This window comes from Trichosurus vulpecula, chromosome 2 (genome assembly GCF_011100635.1).
Source record: "Trichosurus vulpecula isolate mTriVul1 chromosome 2, mTriVul1.pri, whole genome shotgun sequence".
In the NCBI taxonomy this organism is placed as follows: domain Eukaryota; kingdom Metazoa; phylum Chordata; class Mammalia; order Diprotodontia; family Phalangeridae; genus Trichosurus; species Trichosurus vulpecula.
This window is the reverse complement of record NC_050574.1, coordinates 390050135-390071209: the sequence shown is the minus strand read 5'-3', so window position 1 is coordinate 390071209 and position 21075 is coordinate 390050135. Positions and strand designations below refer to the sequence as shown.

At 37.9% G+C, this 21075-nt stretch overlaps 1 protein-coding gene across 1 annotated transcript in view; it reads left to right on the top strand.

Annotated features, from left to right (window-relative positions):
* The window catches only part of ATP10A (ATPase phospholipid transporting 10A (putative)), a 275874-nt gene that overhangs the window by 173034 nt on the left and 81765 nt on the right, over positions 1–21075 (top strand). The gene's annotated exons all lie outside the window — the stretch shown is intronic.

The window sequence follows — 21075 nt, the reverse complement described above, 5'->3', positions numbered from 1 at the left end:
GATCATGGCAGCTTCTTGACACTTGTATACCTTTGGAAGAGTGGGTGTTCCTGACAGATGGAAATCAACTCTGATTGGTTATCAATTAATGAGAAAACGAATATTATAATGAGAGGTGGAGCTATTCTAATGAGGGGCTTAGGCCAGAACTCTGATCACTCAGACCACCTCAGACCTCAAGCAATCTAGACAAAGGATGTAAATTCCACCCCTTCCCCCCTCTCCCCCCACCAAGCTTGAGTAGGACACAATGGGCTTTCCCACTTGGGTGGGATCTGAATCCCATCTCATTATCAGCCCTATTCTTCAGATGCTGATTTGACCTTGTAGGGAATGAGGAAATGGGAAGGAAAAAACATCTTGGATCTCCCAGATGGTAAATGGTTATTAAGATGAGAGAAATAATCATTTCTCTCTGGACAGAGTACTGGGTCTGGAGTGAGGAAGACCTGAATTCAAACACAGCCTCAGGCTGTGTGATCCTGGGCAAGTCACTTAACCCTGTTGGCCTCAGTTCTTCATCTGTAAAATGAGCTGGAGAAGGAGATAGCAAACCACTCTAGTATCCTTGCCAAGAAAACTTCAAACGGGACCATGAAGAGTCAGATACAACTGAAATGACTGAACAACAAAAACAAATATACCATATTTGTACCAATGTAGTGTCAAATTGTCTTTTTCCACAGTCCTACTCTGATGTCTCATCAGGGTTTGAAGGTGACCTGGAGAGCCTTATAGGGTTGGCCATAGTTGGACGCCAGTCAATTCCACAAACATTTATTATGCACCAAATGTGTGCTAGGCAGTTGCAATACAAAGATCAAAATTAAGTAGTCTCCACCCTCATAATTTTATATTCTACACTTTATTGACTTGTGATTGGCATTGATAGCCTACACTAATAAAATTGTGGATACTTGGAAAATTGAAATAAGATACTGCATTACCTCTTTTGGAATCTGTGTCAAACTATTGGCATGTTAATATTTCATACTAATTGGGAGTCATGGAAGTAATTGAAACTTTCTGACATGGGAGAGAAATGTGTTTCTATGTACCGTTTGGCTCAATTCATTTCAAGGGTAACTTTTAGCTGTTTTATTTTGAATATAATTTTTCAATTATGTATTATTATTCTTCCTCCCAGTCTTTCTAAAATGTAAACCTCCCAAATTAGTCTATATTCTTTCTGAAGCTTGAATCTTATAACGGGTTTAGAAATGCAGCATGGAAAAATGAATAAAACTCAAAGCCTAGATAGTATACTCCTAAGCCCCATCTTGATCAGAATACCTGACAGCAGCAGTATCTACAGAGAGACAGAGAGACAGAGACAGGGAGAGACAGAAAGAGAGAGACAGAGACAGACAGAGAGAAACAGAGGAAGAGGGAAGGGGAAAGGTTTTAACTATGTCATACCACTGCTTTGGCTGTGAACTTTGAAAATCAATTGTCTTAGGAAGATGCTGAAGATCACCTGGCAGGATAAGGTACCAGACACTGAGGTCCTTACTCAAAGTAAATTGCCAAGCATTCAAACTCTGCTTCAGAGAGCCCAACTCTGATGGACTGGCCACATTGTTCAAATGCAAAACGTCTGCTATTTTATGGAGAACTCACACAGGGCAAGCATTCACAGGGTGGTCAAAAGAACTGATACAAGGATACTCTCAAGGTCTCTCTCAGGAACTTTGGGATTGATTGTGTGACATGGGAGATACTGGCACAGGACTGCTCAGCATGGCATGCTCACATCAGAGAAGGTGCTGTGCTCTATGAGCAAAGCAGAATTGAAACAGCTCAAAGGAAATGAAGGATGTGCAAGTTTAGAGTATCCACGCCAAATGTTCACAGGGACTATTTGTGCCTGACCTGTGGTAGAACATTCTGAACTCATATTGGTCTGATCAGCCACAGACACATTGAATCTTGACTCAAGCATAGTGATGCTGTTTTGGTCCTCTTCAAGAACAAAGGACAACAACCAACCAACCAAGGATTTATTACTTTTGCTTTTGTCAGATACGGATTTTACAATAAAGTCATGTCTTGAGACAAAATTAATTACTCTTTCCTATTCATTTCTCATTTGCACAGAAGACATTACCGTGGAGCTACTAATTGATCTTTTAGGGCCTTTCACACTGACACATTTTAACTGTGCCTTCATGGTCCATGGTGTCCTTTCTCCTTTGCCCCCCTGGTCCAAGCTCTGGTCCCTTTGGGCCTGAATTTTCACAACAGAAGGCAAGTAATTCTCCCAGCATCCATTTTCTCCTTTCACCAGATTAATCTTCCTAAACATTGCTTTCTTAAGTGTTTCCTTTGGGGAAGGACAAGAGCTGGTATTGGAGGTAGTAGAGCCACTAAAACGAAACCAAAAATACCTCGTGATTGTTCCTGATTCCAAGATAAAATCTAAATTCTTTCATCTGACATATACCTCACTTCCTTTCCTATCCCCTCCCCACTCTTGTTCTAGAACCTTCTCTCCCATAGTTCCCAATGAGAATTCTTTTCTCCAATCAGACCAGACTCTTCACAGTACTCCAAACTGATCATGATTCCACTCACCTTTGCTCTGTCAGGATGACACTCCTGCCACCAAAATTCTTTCTCCTCTGTCCTTGGCCTTTTTTAATCCCATCCTTCACACCATAGGAAGCTGAGGAAGTGCTGTGGAAAAGTGACCAAAATCCAGGGGCTAGTTGATGATAATAATTATTATTACCACTTGTGTTATTATATAACAGTTTCACATCTGGGAGTTTTGTACCTTGACAAGATTACAGACTCTTTAAAAGGAGAGGCCCTTATCTTCTCTGGTCTTTGATAGCAAAGATTTACATTTAGTAGCATCTAAACAATTACTTTTTGCCCCAGCAGACAACTTATAACTGACCATACCGTAGTCTCCTTCCTGATGCTTTCCTCATGAAGACCTCTTCCCCCTACACATAGTTCCCCCTACCAATCTCTTCCCTTGCTCCATGCCATCACTTTTTATACCTCTCCCCAGCTATTGGATAATTATCTATTGGCCTTACAGGGTTCTAAGAGTATAGACTACAGGGCTGAGGAACCTGCAACGTCAGGGCTACATGTGACCCTCTAGGTCTTCAAGTGCGGCCTTTGGCTGACTCCAAACTTCACAGAACAAATCCTTTTATTAAGTTGAGGTCACAGGTTCCTACCCTGTAATGGCAAGTAAAGTGGGATTTCTTGTTGTCTTTTGTTTTGGAGTGTTTCTCAGCACTAAGGCAATCAGGTGCCTTTGATTGAGTCTTGCCTTTGTTTGTGGGAAGGCCCATACCCTTTTGCTAATTAGATCATGAGAGGTGTGAAGCTCTCTGATCCTGAAGAAGTGTATAATATTCTGAAGTTAGCATTTTGTTTTGGGGCTCACTCACTGGAAGAGTGTCATGTGATTTGACCAGGTGAGACTCTGGGTAGCCATTAAGGAGCCCCCTATCTTTGAAAACCCAGATGTTGGTTTTTCTCTCTCTCTGGTAACTATGTATGTATTGCTATGGTCAGACAGTTAGAAGCCTGTCTGTTGATTTGTGTTCTTTTTCTCTGCTTGTAATTTCTGTATGTGTTTTCTCTGAAGTTCAGGATGCTGGGTTTTCCCCCAGAACTAAGTGAAAGATACATGTATGTTTAATTAAAGTAAGACTGTTAACCCCTTAAAGTTGCTTTCCTTAGAAAAGCAGATCAAAGAACCTGTGCTAGCATCCCTGCTATGTGCTGGTGTTATTGCCTTTACACAGCTACGACAGCTACAAGCAGCATTGTTGTTACACACTCCTGGTAGAATACGGAGAGACCAGATCTAAACTGAACAAAGAATATAGAAAGAAAAGAAAGGAAGCAAAATTGTTGGACCAAAGGAGCCTGTCTGAGGACTATGGAGTTAAACAGTCACTTAGAATGAGGACAAATAGCAATTGTTTTCCGTTATGGCCACTAACTTTGAAGGTCTTCTCCTGAACAGAGTGATATTCTTATGATGGGAAATTAGGCCACCTTTTGTCTCACTTCTTACTTAGCCCATAGTCACTGAATGGGCATTGGCTCAGACAAAATAAGGCCTTGGAAAGACCTCGATTTAGGAAGGCCAAGGTCATTCACTGCATCACAGGCCATTACTAGTAGTTTCGACGTTTGTCTTGCCACTGAATTTTGGATGACTCTGGAGAAGAGACTGAGGCAGATGACTTGCCAGCTCGCTTAAATTCAATCCACAGGCGAGTCAAGACCTTACTGTCCTGATGTCATTCGTCTTCTTCAAGAAGGAGGGACGAACAACAGTCACTGAAGGCAGCTCTGAAAAAATTCCAAAAACAATATGAGCAGTGACAGCATTATTTGGGGGGAGAGGATGGGGGAAATATCACTTCCAAAGGTGATAGGATCTAGAGCTGGAAGGGATCACAGGGGTCCTTCATTTTACAGATGAGGAAACTGAGGCCCAAAGAGGTTAAGTGACTTGCCCAAGGTCACCCATGTAGGATCATTGGATGGATCAAAGGTGATAGACAAGGACAGGAGACACTAGCTGCCAAGGACATGAGGAAAGGTCTCGTGTAGAAGGTGGCATTTGAACTGACCTTTGTAGGAAACTAGGGATTCTGAGAGGCAGAGGGAGTCAGGGTGAGGATACTCTGAAACCACAAAGAATAATAAATATTTAGTGCAGGTAAGGGCCAGTTTTCAAAACCAGCTAAGCATTTTGCAGCTTTACAGAGCACACTGGAGATGTTAGAGCCAGGATAACAGGAAATTTAAGAAAGCAAAAAGCTCTCTTTGGGACTACATCTCATCCCTGGTGATTATTTTTGCTTCATGAAGTTCTATAGTGAGAAAAGAAGGAAACAAAATGGATATCCTTGGTTTGGTTTCTCTGAAAGCCATCAAATAGACCTGTACCTGTTCAAAAATGCCTGCCTTCCAGAGAAAATTGGAAAAGCTTCTATGAACTGATGCAGAGTAAAGTGAGGAGAACCAGGAGAAAACTTATACAGTAACAATCTCTACAATAACAACAATTGTAAAGATAGTCAGCTTTGAAAGCCTTAGGAACCCTGATCAACACAGGTGCCAATCTCAATTCTATAGGAGTCATGATAAAACATGGTACCCACATCTTGATAGGAGGGGATGCACTCAGAGTGTAGATTGAGACTTTTTTTTATAAAACATGAACAATATAGGAATTTCCTTTGCTTGACTATACATATTTGTAATAGGAATTTTATTTTATCTTACTTTCTCAATGGAGATGGAGAAAGGTGAGAGAGGGACAATGAAAATAAAATAAAAATTCAAGAAAAGAAAAAGCCCAAAGATAAGTGTAAAAATCTCCCCAACAGAGCCTTATAAAGCTCATGACTCTCATAAAAAAGTTAACTGGGCACGAACACTTGAGTTTTTTTTTACTGTAAATACTGTCCTGACTTTCCTGATCATAAAGGTACTTTTTTAAAACTTTTGTCATGAAGAAAAAGTCAGAAATAGGAAATAAAGTAAAAGCTTTACACCACAGATTATGATATTGTGTCATATTAACTGTGTCTAGATGACAATTCAAGGTCAAAAAAAGACTTGGGGATTTTAGTGGGTTGCAAACTTAAGATAAATTTGATGTAAAATGGCACCAAAAAAAATCCCAAATGAGATCTCTTAGGGGCCTTGAATCAAGAGATGATAAGTCTGATCGGACACCAGCTGAAGTATTGTGTTCCATTTTTCAGTGCCATATTTTAAGAAGAACACTGACAAGCTGTAGTAGATCCAGAAGAAGGCAGCCAGGATGATGAGAGGATGAGAGCATATGCAATATGAATTAAATGAGTTGGTTTATCCTGGACAATAAAATATTCGATGAGGAGTAGGGATAGGAGGGAAGCTAGTGGCAGTAAGGGATGGGACACACTGTAATAGCTGTCTTCCAAGTATGTAGAGGACTTTCATGTGGAAAAGGAACTCAACCTCTGCTTGGTCCCAAAGGGCAAAGCTAGAAACATTGGGTGGAAGTTGGAGAGTGCCATCGCTATAGACTTGATATTAGGAAGAACAGCTATCCAAAAAGGGAATAACTTTCCTGAGAAAGTAATGAGCTACTGAACAGGTAAGGTCTAATGCAATTTGTCTCTGCCATTCCTAAAATATGGTGCCCAGAACTGAACACAGTGCCAGATGGGTTCTGATAAGGACCCATCACATCCCTATCTCAGCATTAACTGTGTCTCCCTATAACTGCTGGATGACCACTTGAATTATGCATTATAATTCAGAATTGCAATTGGGAGAGATGATGGCTATCATATAGTTATAATTCTATGTGATTATAAAATTATAATTTGATTAGTTGCTATGTTGTAAATCAATTAAGGCAGCTTGACATGATTGAAAGAGTACTGGACCAGAAGTTAATTCTATTATCATTTACTAGATAAATGGTCTTGGGCAAACCACTGACTTATTCTGGCTCTTATCTATAAAATGAAGGGAAGACAGTTGTAGAGGCAGCTAGTAGGCACAGTGTCAAGAAGACCTGAGTTCAAATCTGGCCTCAGGCATTTACTAGTTGTGTGACCGTGGGCAAATCACCTAACCTGTTTGCCTCAGTTTCCTCAGTGATAAAATGAGAATAATAACAGCAGGGTTGTTGTGAAGATCAAATGAGTTAATACTTGTAAAACATGCTTAGCACAGTGCCTGGCACATAGTAGGCACTATATAAATGCTTATTTTCTCTTCTCTCCCCCCCCCCCCGCCCAATTAGACTAAAAGACTTCTAAGGTCTCTTTCAATATGAAAATGCTATGATTTTATATATACTTCAAAAAACTTTATGCTTCATGCTTAATATCACTTACAGTTGATCGAATATGATGTTTGGATTGATTTCTGCCAAAAGTTGGCCAACTAGACATGGGTCAGGATTTCAGCCTACTGGTATAACCCTGTTTTAATGGAGAAGAAAACAGACTCACCTTGAACCATTTTGACCTAGAGCATTGTTTTCCAGGAATAGGGCTGCACTGCCTGTACTTCTCTTGTATCCTCAGAGTGTCTAAGTTCAGTACACAATACCAGGAGCTCTGAAAATACAAAATGAATGGGGGAGTGGAGGAGGGGGAAGCAAAAACAAAGGTTACTCCAGTCATTTGTTATTTCAGTAATTCCCTGGAAAATAATGGTCTGCTTGAATTATCTCAATTATTAGGTAGTGATGCCTAAGGGAAACATTTAAGATATCTGCTCTTTAGTACTTTCGATTTGAAAGAAGGAATATACTTTCTGCAAAATACCTAGAAAATGGGAACATTTATACGAAGCTCCAGAAAAAAATGAATCTTGGCAGTTTTCTCAGATCAGGGAACCCCAAGGGCAAGTTCAAGGCTAAATCTTTGATATACTGCTGTCTGCCATGGGGCAAGAAGCCCCAGAGATTCCATAAAAAACAACCTTGAGAGGCCTGCTTTGAAAAGAAATGCTTAGAGATAAAAATCAAAATTTGCTGCATATTACATTCTCAGCACCTTGATACTCTCCCTGACTCTGGCATGTCACGGCATATAGATCAAAGTTAGTAGATCACAGGTCAAGCAATCAGATAGTAAGGTCCAAATGTCAAAGATATCTAGAGTGAGGTTTGGGGGTTTTTTTGTTTGTTTTTTGGTTTTTGGTTTGTTTATTGCTTTTTTTTTTTGCCATGCAGTACTTTTGTTTTTCCTCTGCTAGTTTAAAAAAATTCATTTTAAACTTAAATACAAAAAGACAAAAAAAAAAATTTCCACATATACAGCACAGTATAAAGAGAGGATTCAAAAAAAACCCATGAATTTCCATTTCAGATGGTTTACTTTTTTTAAACACTATGTAATAAATACTACATATTGTTTTCAAAGTTACCGTTTTTCTGTGCTCTCTTCTAAGTTCTTTTTTTTCTCCTCTGTGCAATTTTTTTTTTCTCCCTCCCTCCCTACCCTAGAGAAGGCTACAGTGAAACACATATACATACATATGAAACCATACTGTACATTCTTTTACTTAGCAGCTTTTTTTTTTCTGGAGGTGGATACATCTTCCTTTATAGGTTCTTTGGTTTGAGTATTTATGATACTCAAGATGAATTAGTCATCCAAAGTTATTTTTAGGACAATAGTTCTCTTACTATGTATGACATTCCCTTGGTTCTGCTCATTTCAATTTTGATTATTTCATGCAAGTCTTCCCATGTTTTTCTAAAATCAACCAGCTCTTCAAGCACAGTAGTATTCCATCACAATTGTATGCCACAACTTGTTTAGCCATTTTCCAAATGAAGAGGAGCTATGATTTTAGCCAACCTGATCTGTGTAAGATGATATCTCAAAGTTGTTTTAATTTGCATTTCTCTACTTAACAGTGATTTAGAGCATTTTTATATGATTATAGTTTTTATTTCTTCATCAAAAAACTGTTCATATCTTTTGACCATTTATCAAAGTTCTTAATATATTTGAGAAATGAGACCTTTATCTGTGAAACTGTCTATAAATATTTTCCCCCAATTTTCTACTTTCTGTAGCTGCATTGATTTTATTTGTACAAAATTTTATTTTAGCTGCAATGGTTATATTTGTACAAAAACTTTTTAACTTAATGTAATCAAAATTATACATTTTACACCTCACAATGCTCTTTGTCTCTTGGTCACAAATTGTTCTCCTATCCATAAGTGTGATGGGTAATATGTTTCTATGCCCAATTTTTGCCAGACTACTTTCCAGTTTTTCCTACACTTTTTTTTACCAAATTGTGAATTCTTATTCCAAAAACTTAAATCTTTACATTTGTCAAACATTACTATAGGTTACTATAATTATTTACTACTGTCTGGTGGATGTCTATTCTTTTCCACTGATCTCCTTTACCAGTACCAGATAGTTTTGATAAATACTGCCTAATAATATAATTTAAGGTCTGGTACTGCTAAACTTCCTTCCTTTACATTTTTTTTCACTAGTTTCTTTGAAATTCTTGACCTTTTGTTTTTTCAAATGAATTTTCCTAATTTTTCTAACTCAGTAAAAAACAAATTTGGTAGTTTAATTAGGATGACATTGAATAAACAGATGTTTTAAGAAATCCAAGGTTTGTATACACTCACTTTGTCCTTTATAAAGACAGTGTTACTGTTTTATGTTCAGTAAGCCTAGGATTTTGAATTTTTTTTAGTTAGTATTAATGCGTAGAACTGGGCCATTTGAATTCTCTTACCTCTCCTCCCATATGAGTAATTGGTCCCTATGAATCTGTGAATCTCTCTACACATTGCCCCTCTTAAGTTTACCATGCTCAAAGTTAGGCAGTATAGATACTGCAAGTTCATACATAAAAGCCCTTGGTTTTCTTTCCAGGTATTACAAACTGCAAGCATATTTGATTTTTTCAAGGTTATTAAAATAACTCAAAGTAACACAATGCTTTAAGATTTACAAATTGATTTTCTCACAATAACCCTGTGGTATAGGTAGTACAAGTATTCATATGAGGTTTATACCTGAAGAAACTGAGGCACAGAGAGTTTAAATGATATGTTCAGGGTCATACAGCAAGTAAGTATTGGAACTATGTCTTGACTTCTCAGGTCTTCTGATATCAAAAAAGACAATTCTATAAACTTCTCAGCTCTGTAAATTGACTTATTTAATTTTCCACTTTTATAACGAAAAAGTAATGATATCTGATTTTTGTGGTCCAATACAAATGCCTGTGTAGTAAATATTGAAGTTCTTTGCTCCTGTCTTAAGGAAGAGGAAATCTAGCTCTGTTTTTGGTGTATACTCATTGTCAGCCTGAGTCAACTAACTTACGTATCTCAAGAATTAATATTTCCCCCAAATATGCTCTGTTTAGTACAGTGGCTGGCATGTAGTAGGCACTTAATAAATGCTAGCTGACTGACTTTTTCCACAATTTCCCATTTCTTTTAAAGGTGGCACCATCCTCCCAGTCACTGAGGTTTAGAGCGCCAGGGTCATCCCCAACTCATTACCATCTCTCAGTCTCTATGTCCAGTTAGTTGGCCGTTTCGGTCCCCTTAGCATTCATAATATCTCTTGCATCTGTCTCTACCTCTGTATTCACAAAGTCCCCAAGTTCAGGTATTCATCAGTTCTCTCTCACCTATACTATTGCACTAGATGGAGACTATTTTTCTGGGCTTATTGAACATTATTTCGCTATTTTTTATGTTCTATCCAAACTTGCTTACATACTATATACATCTCTTAGCTCTATGACTTTGCATAGTCTTTCTCCTGTGACTTGCATACACTCCCTCTTCTTTCCCTCTGCTTAAAACTCCTAGATGCCTCCAAAGCTTGGCTCATTTGCCACCTTCTACATCTCTGGAATCCTCAGAATTGCTAGTGTCCTTTAGAAATTTTGTTGTCGTTGTTCAGTCTTTTCAGTCATTCCAACTCTTCATGCCCCACTTTTGATTTTGTTGGTAAAGACACTAGAGTAGTTTGCCATTTCCTTCTCCAGCAGATTGGGCAGATGAGGAAACTGAGGCAAGCAGGGTGAAGCGACTTGCCCAGGGTCACATAGCTGGTAAGTGTCTTGAGGCTGGATTTGAACTCTGGTCTTCCTGACTCCAGGCCCTGCACTGTTTCCACTGAGCCACCTAGCTGCCTCTTTAGACATTAAATTGTATTTACTTGGTATATATTTTTATGGTTTGTATATATTTATATGGTTTATATGTTGTATATATTTATATATACTATAGATATAGTATATATTTATATAGTTTCCCCCAATTGAATGTAAACAACTTGGGGGTTGGGAGGAGACTATTTGTTTTTGGTTTTTTTCCTTGCATCCTTGTGCCTACCATGTAATCACTAATGCTTGTTGGTGGTTTGGATTGATTAATTCCTGGGGAATGGTAAAATGTATTATTATACTGCTATTTCTGGTTCTTCATCCAATGACACTAAACCACTAAACAAACAAACAAGATGCTTTGGAGAATATATGGAATAAATTTTGACATTTGGGTGAATCTGTGATCACATCAGTAATGGGGGTTCTTCCAATGGATTACAACCCAGTCGTGCCTTCTTCTATGACTCTTGTCTATGTCTTCCCATAAATCCCACAGGGGATCTACTTACTGTACTGAGGGCATAGGTACCAGTGGTGGATACAAGTTGCCCACTGATTATTTCTTGCTACTACTCCATGATTGGCCCACCTCCTTTTCCAATCATGTATCTCTTTGATGATATTTCTAACGTTACTTCTCTTGCATAATTCTTCACTGGTAATGTTGCATTCAATTAATGACTGTGAGGTGCCCAACATTGCCTTCTGAGTGACTTGAAACTTAAATTACACAGAGATAGTGACACATACACACCTAATCAATCAGCAAGCATATATTAAGAAGCTGTTTCATAGATTTACTGTACTTGGCCTTCAGAAAACAAAACCAAAATAATTCCTGCCCTCTGGAGACAAGGAGAGACAACACATACACATGTAGATATATGTAAAATAGAGAGATGATGATTGAGGGCAGTATCTAGCATCTTGAGGGACCTATGAAAGGCCCCACACAGAAGTAGTTTCTTGATCTGAGTCTTTGGGAACCTACGAGGCACCACCTAGCAGCCCTACGTGAAATCAAGTCAAATAGGTTCATGATTTAGGAATAAAGGCTGATACTATAAGCAATTTGGGAGAGCAAGGAATAGTTCACCTATCAGATTTATGGAAAAGAAAAGAATTCATGACCCAACAAGAGGTAAAGAGCACTACAAAATGCAAAATGGGTAATTTTGATTATGTTAAATTGAAATGTTTTTGTATTTAAAAAAAGCCAGTGCAACAAAGATTAGTAGGGAAGCAGAAAATTGGGAGAAAATCTTTATAACTAGTGTCTCTGATAAAGGCCTCATTTCTAAAATATCCAGGGAACTGAGCCAAATATATAGGAATACAAGTCATTCTCCAATTGAGAAGTGGTCAAAGGATATGAACAGGCAGTTTTCAGAGGAAGAAATTAAAGATATCTATAGGCATATGAAAAAAATGCTCGAAATCACTACTGATTAGAGAAATGCAAATCAAAACAACTCTTAGGTACCACACCTCTCCTGTCAGTTTGGCTAAAATGATAAAACAGGAAAATGATAAATGCTGGAGAGGATGTGGGAAAATTGGAACATTGTTATATTGCTGGTGGAGTTGTGAACTGATCCAGCCATTCTGGAGAGCAATTTGGAACTATGCCCAAAGGGCTATAAAAACGTTTATACCCTTTGACCCAGCAATACCACGTCTAGGGTTGTATCCCAAAGAGATGACACAAGTGGGAAAAGGACTCATATGTACAAAAATATTTATAGAGGCTCTTTTTGTAGTAGCTGAGAATTGGAAATCAAGGGGATGGCCATCAATTGGGGAATGGCTGAACAAGTTGTGGTATATGAAGGTAATGGAATACTATTGTGCTATAAGAAATGGGGATGATACAGACTTCAAGATAACATGGAAAAACCTACACGATATAATGCTGAGTGAGCAGAGCAGAACCATGAGAACATTACACACAACCGCAGATATATGGATTCTGTGAGGACTAACCCTTTGCTCTTCTCAGCAACACAAGATGCAAAGACAACTCCAAAGGAGTCATGGTGGAGAATGCTATCTACATCCAGAGAAAGAACTGTGAAGTATGAATGCCGATTGAGGCACACTTTATGCTCGCCTTTTTTTTTTTCCATTTTTTTCTCTCTTTTGCTTTTGGATTTTTTTTTTTGGTTCTGTTTCTTCTTTCTCATGATTCATTCCATTGGTCATAATTCTTCTTCACAACTTGACTAGTGTGTAAATAAGTTCAATGCGAAGTTATACATAGAAGATATATCGGATTCCATGCTGTCTTGCAGAGGGAGGCAAGAAAATCTGGAACTCAAGATTATGTAGAACTGAGTATTATAAACTAAAAAGAAAAAAAAAGAACAAGAGAAATTTAAAAAAAAGAAGGAAGAACAAGCATCCTATTGGTATTAAAAACAATACTAGGAAATTCTTTAATTTTTAAAGTTGTTTTTAGAGTTATGCCCTAAATTGAAATGAATACTTTTGACTGTATGGTCTTTTACCCCTACAATCTACTGCATCTAATGATAAGATAGCCAAAATAAACAGATACACCGTATCACAGTTCACTTATTTCAACTTTAAAGACATAGCCTGAAATAGGGCTTTTTAACCTGTTATTAGGTTTCATTGGGTCCTCACCTGATAATATTGAAAGTGCCAACTTTTACTTTACTCAGATGAAGTTTATACAGATTTTTCAGTGAATCTCCACCTTTAATCACAATATACCCTAAAGGGAACAGACAAATAAAGAGATGGAAGCTTTTTTGGCTTCTAACTCAGATCCATGGAATCCAATTTTTAGTAGAATTAGGACTTTAGGAGTACATGCCCTTCCTGCTTTTTTTTGTTATCTTCTCTGTATTTGAAACACGAAATGGGTCTATTCATTCATCGCCTGTGGGCAATGAGTTTTGTGACAGCTTTACTTTGTAATTTCATGCCTGTGTTTTGTTTTTGTTTGAGGTTGCTTATAGTTTAACCATCGGATATTATATATTATATATCATTACAGATGCATATAATATTGCATTATACATCCAACTGAGTTAGGAACTAAAGAATTATTTTTACAGAATTTATAAACAAACCATTCAGCACCTCAGATGGTTGATTCTGTTCTGAAATAGAGCTGACTAAATTGCCCCAAATGCCAGAGCAAGATAGATGCTTTCTTTTCATGAATTTGGACCTGCCCCAAATCACATAATTATTTGCATAATGTCACGAATGTAATATCTGCAGTCCCAGAGACAAAATGTCCTAGCATTCCTGAGCCAGGTCAAGTACATATTCTTAGAAAAAATAACAAAAACAAAATATTTTAAACATACTACATTGTCTGCCAAGTATAATATTAGTATGCTATGGAAATCCTGGATTATGTATTTATGAGTTCCTTCCCTCTTTAAAAAAAAAAGTAATATATCCACCTCTGGACAATTCACAAAACTTTAAATAAACATGAGACTCCTGAAATTTTTCTGTAATTAAGGAAATAGAATATGATCCTATTGCAGTGAAAAAATAAAGATAATAAGTTTTTAATTTTTCAGAAGAGACTTGAAAATACTCTTTGAAGTTATTGATATTCCTATACAGTTATCCTTTCCACATCTCAATTTTCCCCATCATGGTTTTGATATATCATGGGTCAGCATAAGAAATTAAGTGAGAATTTTGGGGGAGTTTTGCTGAAGCCAGAGATGACACATGAAGGCCAGCAGATGACACAAAAAATTAGATATTCAGAAATACATAAAAAATATGTATAGCACTGTATACAAAAATATATATACTAGTGTATGGGGTGTACACCCCATAAAAGAAAATAAAAAAATTCAGACTTCTTCTCTGGCATGAAGGGAGGGCCAAAAAGTTTTACATGGATTTTTCAGATGGTGGGGGTGCCGTGCCCCAAGCCGCCATGATGTGGAAAGGATAACTGTATGTGTGGTTTTTTTAAACAATTTTAATTAATTAAATAATTCAATTAATTAAATAATTAATAGAGTGTAGCTTGTTGAGAAATTTGTTATGCATAGTTACTTTTGCCAATGGGTCTAAGAAAAATCTTGTTTGTAATAGTATTAGAATAACTACCCAAGTCGGGAAGACCTAAGTTCAAATTCAGCCTTGGATACTTCCTGTGCGACCCTGGACAAGTCATTTAACCTCATCGTCAGTTTCCTCACTTGTAAAATGTCGATAATGTTTGTAAAGTACTTTACAAACCTTAAAGTACTATATAAATGCTAGCTTTTATTAGTTTCAAACAAATGATAATAACATTTGTTAAATGATCATAGTTCAACATTATCAGTTGATAAATATGACAACCTTCTGAGATTTTGTTCCCTTTTTCATTGGTGACAAAATTCAGGCTCAGAAAAGTGACACCAAAATAATGAGGAGCAAAGTTAAGGCTCCAACTAAGGTCTTCTGACTCAAAGACCAGTTCTCATCCAATTGAACCAGCCTTCCCTCCAGGACCTGACATTCTAGTAGGGGGAAGAACACAGACACAGTCACTGGCAAGGCAAGACCTTTATTAAGTGCTTTTTATATGCCATACTCTATGCTACGTGGTAGGGATATACATATAAACAAGAGATAGTACCTTCCTTCAAGAAGCTTACATTCTAATGGGGAAAGGCAATACAAAAAATGTAGCTGAAATGGGGAGGGGGATACCAGTTTGAAGGACATATTGAATAGTGAAATCTGAATAGAGTCAGATGCACAAGGAGAAGAATTAAGTTTGGTCAGTCTAGCACCATCCCAAAATGGAAGACATTCAGAAGGAACTCACCAATAGGCAAAGGGGGCCACTGTGGTGGTGAGGAGGCAACTGGGTCACGGTGGTGAAGTTTGGAAAGAGTCAGAAGTATGAAAGACAGATAAATAAATGCAAGGTAATTTGTTGTAAGAAAGAGTGCCAATAAGCAGTGGAGTCTTCATAGAGGAAGTGCAATCTGAGCTGAGCCTTGAACAAAAATTGTTGTTGTTGTGTTCGTCCTTCATTCTCAAAGATGACCATGACATCAGGGAAATGATGACATGACTTGCAGTTGACTTTGATTTGAGAGAGGGAGGGCTGTACAAGGTCACCAGCCTCACTTTCTCCTCCAGAGCCATCTGGGTCCAGTGGCCATATATCCATCAGGATGACTGAAGGAAGATAAGGATTTGGACAGATGGGTATAAGGAGAAAACACAGTCTAGACTTGGGTTGATTGTTGTCCTTCTTCTTGAAGAGGACCAAAACGACATCATTATGTTAAAGTCAAGTTATAGAGTGTCCCACTGTGCCTGATCAGACCAATAGGAGCTCAGAATGCTCTACCACAGATGGGAGGGGCTTTTGCAAATGCAAATGGGAATTAGGATTTTGAGTTAGGAGACCAAACAGTAATTAAATTGTGCTGGAATGTAAAATGCATGAAGGAAAATAATATTAAGTGACTCTGGAAAGGTTATAGGAGCTATGGTGTAGAAGGACCCTTAATGCCAGGTTAAGGAGTTTGGTATTTTATCCTGAAAACAAATAGGAAGCCACTGTATATTTCTAGGCAGCTAGGTGGCACCATAGACAGAGTGCTGGGCTTGGAGTCATGAAGACTCATCTTCCTGAGTTCAAATCTGGCCTCATACGCTCACTAGCTGTGTGACCCTGGGCAAGTCACTTAACCCTATTTGCTTCAGTTTCTTCATCTATAAAATGAGCTGGAGAAGGAAATGACAAACCACTCCAGTATCTTTGCTAAGAAAATCCCCAAATGGGGTCACAAAAAGTTGGAGGTGACTAAAATGACTTAACGACAAAAAGTATGTTTCTAGGTAAAAGATGGCCATGGTCAGGTCTGGGCTTTTGTATAAGTATAAATGTGGTGTAGTGGTAATAGCATTGAATTTGGTGTAGGAGGAATTGAATTCAAAATCACTGCTGTGCTATTTACTAGCTGTGTAACCTTGGACAAGTCATATTCCTTCTGGGCTTCAGTATTCTCTTTAAAAGGAAGTTGTTATCTTTAACCTAGACAAATATTATCCCCATTTTACAGGTGAGGAAATTGAGTCAGACAAAGGTTGATTGACTTGCCCAGGGTCACACAGGAAGTATCTGAGGCTGGATTTGAACTTGGGTCTTTCTGACTCTTTAAGGCCCGTCTTCACAATCCTATGAATGGTTTGAAGACAACCAAACTCTGGGTATGTAAATGAACAGCAGTAGGGCAAGGGAGAAAGATATTCATGGGAGGAACAAAGTACACAATTGAACAGGTTAACCACAAGATTAAGAGGGAGGGGAGGGCAGAGCATTGGTGATGAATTGGGGGAACAGAGAGGCAGAGAGAAATTGGAGGCTTCAGTAAAGACGAAGAATGCGTTGAGTAGGATTGAGGCAGGCGAAGTGATAGAAAGAGAGGTGATTATTTAAAATTAGGGAGAGGAATTTCAAAGTGATCAGAGGGGAGATGTTATTTGAAAAGATTGGTGAGAGCTAAGATATGACTGCCCCTGTAGGTGGAAGATGGAAGACGCAGATCATAGACGTTGAACAGGGGAATGAACTGGGAGGCCAAGTCATTCTAGGAGGTAACAATTTGTTATGAAGGTAGGGTTTGGGATGGAAAGGAAAACTGAGTCAGGTACTGAATTGCTTGAGATGAGAGAGAGTAACATAACAACACAGACCTAGAAAGAATAATATGGACAGACAGAGTAAGTTTCAAATTAAGAGAAGTTTCAGAGTTAATGGTAGGTCTGGATAACAATAATTAATAATAATATCCATGTTGTTTTTTAGTTGTCTCAGACTCTTTGTGACCCTATTTGGGGTTTCCTTGGCAAAGATACTGGAATGGTTTGCCGTTTTCTTCTCCTGCTCATTTTCCAGATGTGGAAACTGAGGCAAACAGGGTTAAGTGACTTACCCAGGGTCACACAGCTAATAAGTGTCTGAGGCCAGATTTGAACGTAGGAAGACAGGGCAGCAGAGCCTGGGAAGATGAGTCTTCCTGACTCCAGTCCTGGCACTATCCATTGTGTCACCTAACTGCATATTAATAATAATTGGTACCATTTATATAGCACTTACTGTGTGATGGGGACTGGGCTAAACACTTTACAGTTATTGTCTCATTTGATCCTCACAACAACCCTTGGAGATAGGTACTATTTATTATCTCCATTTTACAGAGGAGGAAACTGAGGCAAACAGGTTAAGTGACTTGCCCAGAATCACACAGCTGGTAAGTGTCTGAGACCAGGTTTGAACTCACATCTTCCTGACTCCAGGACGATTGTAAATTGAGGACTAGTAAGTGGCAGTGAAGAGCAAGAAGTATGTCAAGACTTCTTTTCGTTCTGGTGTGTTAAGGGTGAACAAGAAAAGGAAAAATCAGAACTGGCTAGGGATGAGATTATCTTCTGGAAAGAGATGAGTTCCAGCAAGCTCAAGAAGACAGAAAAATTTTTAGAGGAAAAGATCCAGAATGGAGAATTTGTTAGTGACAGAGCAGGGATTCCGGAGGGTGCAGAGGAAGATTTGACTCAAGAACCCTGAAAGAAATATTTTCCCAGCCCTACTAATAAATTAAATACTTTATTTGGGATGGACTACTTGTTTAAACAATTGGGAAATGAAATTACTGTCTGCAGGATTGCTGTTCCAGACTTTAGCAAATTATTTGTGATTATTACCCAACTCTAATTAAGGAAATGGTATCTTATTCTAAATACTAAATTGCCAGAGCAGATCAGTGTCTCTAGGCTAATACAGAAATCTTGGAGTTCCTTATGGTGTTTTATTAAATATGTGCTTCCTTTTTCATTAGTTTTTATCTAACCAGATATCTCACACTGAACATGTGTGTGTGTGTATGTGTGTGTGCACGTGTGTGCACGTACATGGATACACACACATGTCATAAACTGAAAGTACTAGTGAAATAAATTTAATAAATACTAAAATATGTTCAGTCCATTCATCAACTCAACTTTATCCCTTGACAGTGTTGATTACTCTTAATTATTTTTATACAATTGAAATTCTTGTAAAACTATGTCAACCCGCAAAGCATATAAAATATGCAGAATTTTTAGAAGACACAATTACTGCTTCTCGAAGCTTGCCTATTATAAGCTAGATAAGCAAGAACTTTTCAAAGCATTTGAAAGCTAGGCCTATTTATCCTGGATTGCATGCAGGTACATATAATAGCTATTTGGCAAATAGATATATTTTTGCTGACAGCGCACATATATCATGGCGTTTCTGCTAGATTACAAACTCAAGGCCAATTCACCAATAGGGTCTTCAAATGTATTGGAACAAGCTAGAAAATGTCTACAGGGAGGACCTTATAAACAAAGCTGAATAATGTAAATTCCACGTGAAAAGTAATACAGAGTCAGTAAAGAACTTTGAGGAATGGAATAAAATTCAAATAGCAAGAGGAAACTTAATTTTGACAATGCACTATACACAGAAAGGACAAAAGAAAATATACTTGATTGGACCAAATAGGCCTTTAGCTTACCTACACTGCAGTAAGTTGTCCTGTGGATGAAAGAAGGTAGAAAATGAATTAATTGTCTAGTATTTTGTAATTGTTTAAGTTCTTTCATATACATCATTTCATTCCATATTTAGGATAGTAAATGTCCTAAATTCCTAAATTGCCTTGAATCTGATGAACTTTGTAGATTCCTTCTAATTCTATAAAACGCATGGCAGGTGGTCTTAATTCTCATTTTAGAATGGAGACAACCTTCAGAGTAGAAAGAGAGGAGGTTTTCCTCATTGTTATTAATCTTTGAACGTGTTTATCTCCACATAATGGGGAGAAGTGGGCAGATTTTTAAAAGCCATGAGTCATTTTTTAAAATATTCATTTGTAAGGAAACTTATATAAAACCTGGAATTTTTCTTTCAAGTCATAATCTCCCCCAAAAGAACTGAGGCAAATGAGATGGAGATTCATAACTTGCCCAATGTCGTGCCACTTGTAAGTGATGGAACCCGTAGCCCTATCAGACTCAGCTTCCAGTGGTCCTTACCATTTATCACAGTCCTCTTGAGGGCCCTTTAATTTCATTACTTCAAGTGTGTGAAAAACAACTTCCAGACATCCTCCATGGCTATTTCTGTCTTCTCTCCCCTCTCTTGCCACCCTCTGTATAGATCTGAGAGATCTCTAGAATGTTCTCCAGGGATATTTAAAGGCAGTTGATCCCTGGGCTGGTTATATCATCCAGGTTTCCCATCCATGTGCTCTACCATTGTCATGGAGAGTTTGGGTAGTGCAGTTTATCCCCAGGACTTGGTGTCTCTGGGGTTTTTTTGAGGTGGAACAAGCAGATTTTAGAATTATAGGATAATAGATTTTGAGCTGTAGGGGACCTTAGAAATCATTGAGTCTGACTCATTTTACAGATGAGGAAACTGAGATCCAGAGTTCTTAAGGGACATGTACAGGATCACACATCTAATTGTCCAGGTGGGACTTGAGCCCAGGTCTTCCTGCCAAGGCCGATGGTTTATTGAATATAACATGCTACCACAATGAAGAGAGACATCCTTCTCCTTTTTCGTAATTTCCTGCTTGAATTGTGTTCTCCCCTCTCCCCCCACACACCTGTCTGGAACAAGTTAGGAAATGTCACAAAGTTGAATTGGATGAACTCTGTAAATTCCTTCTAACTCTATAAATTTTGATTATTATGCAATAGATCATTGAGAAATTTAAAGAACATACAGGAGCCTGCCAGATCTTGGAAAAGAATTTGCCCATGTACATAGAAAATGCTGTATAAATATTGTCAGCTTAAACAAATACACATCTCTTGAGGATTGTGTATATTGGAAAGATTACTGAATTTAAAGTAAAAAGACATGGGTTTGAGTACTGTTTCTGCCTTACCCTCACCACCTGTGTGAACTTGGGTAGTTTTCTTTACCTCCTCGGTCTGATTTCTAACCTCTAAAACGATGGAATTGGAGTAGGTGATAGCCTTTCCAGCTCTAAATCTGAGATAATAGATGTAAAAATGCTTTGTATTCTTGAAAGCATGAGGCTGACATGAGTTATTATTATCCAATTGTGTGTCTGGGTTGTGTACCATATAGTACAGTATTCTCATAAAAAGAGGTTTATCAAAAACAAGGCACAGTTTTTACCATTCTATGCAGATGTACCCAGAGCTTAAATGTAAAGAAAGGATTTTTCTAAAATCCTGAATTGCAAAGAGGAGAGACACTACCTGTAAAACCATGCTGTGACTGTGAAAGGGAATTTAATTTAGGAAAGAAAAGTCTTGAAAGGTGAACCCAGCTCATGGAAAATTTTCTAATGACGATGTAAACTTGAGGCTCAACTAGATGGTGCAGGAGAGACA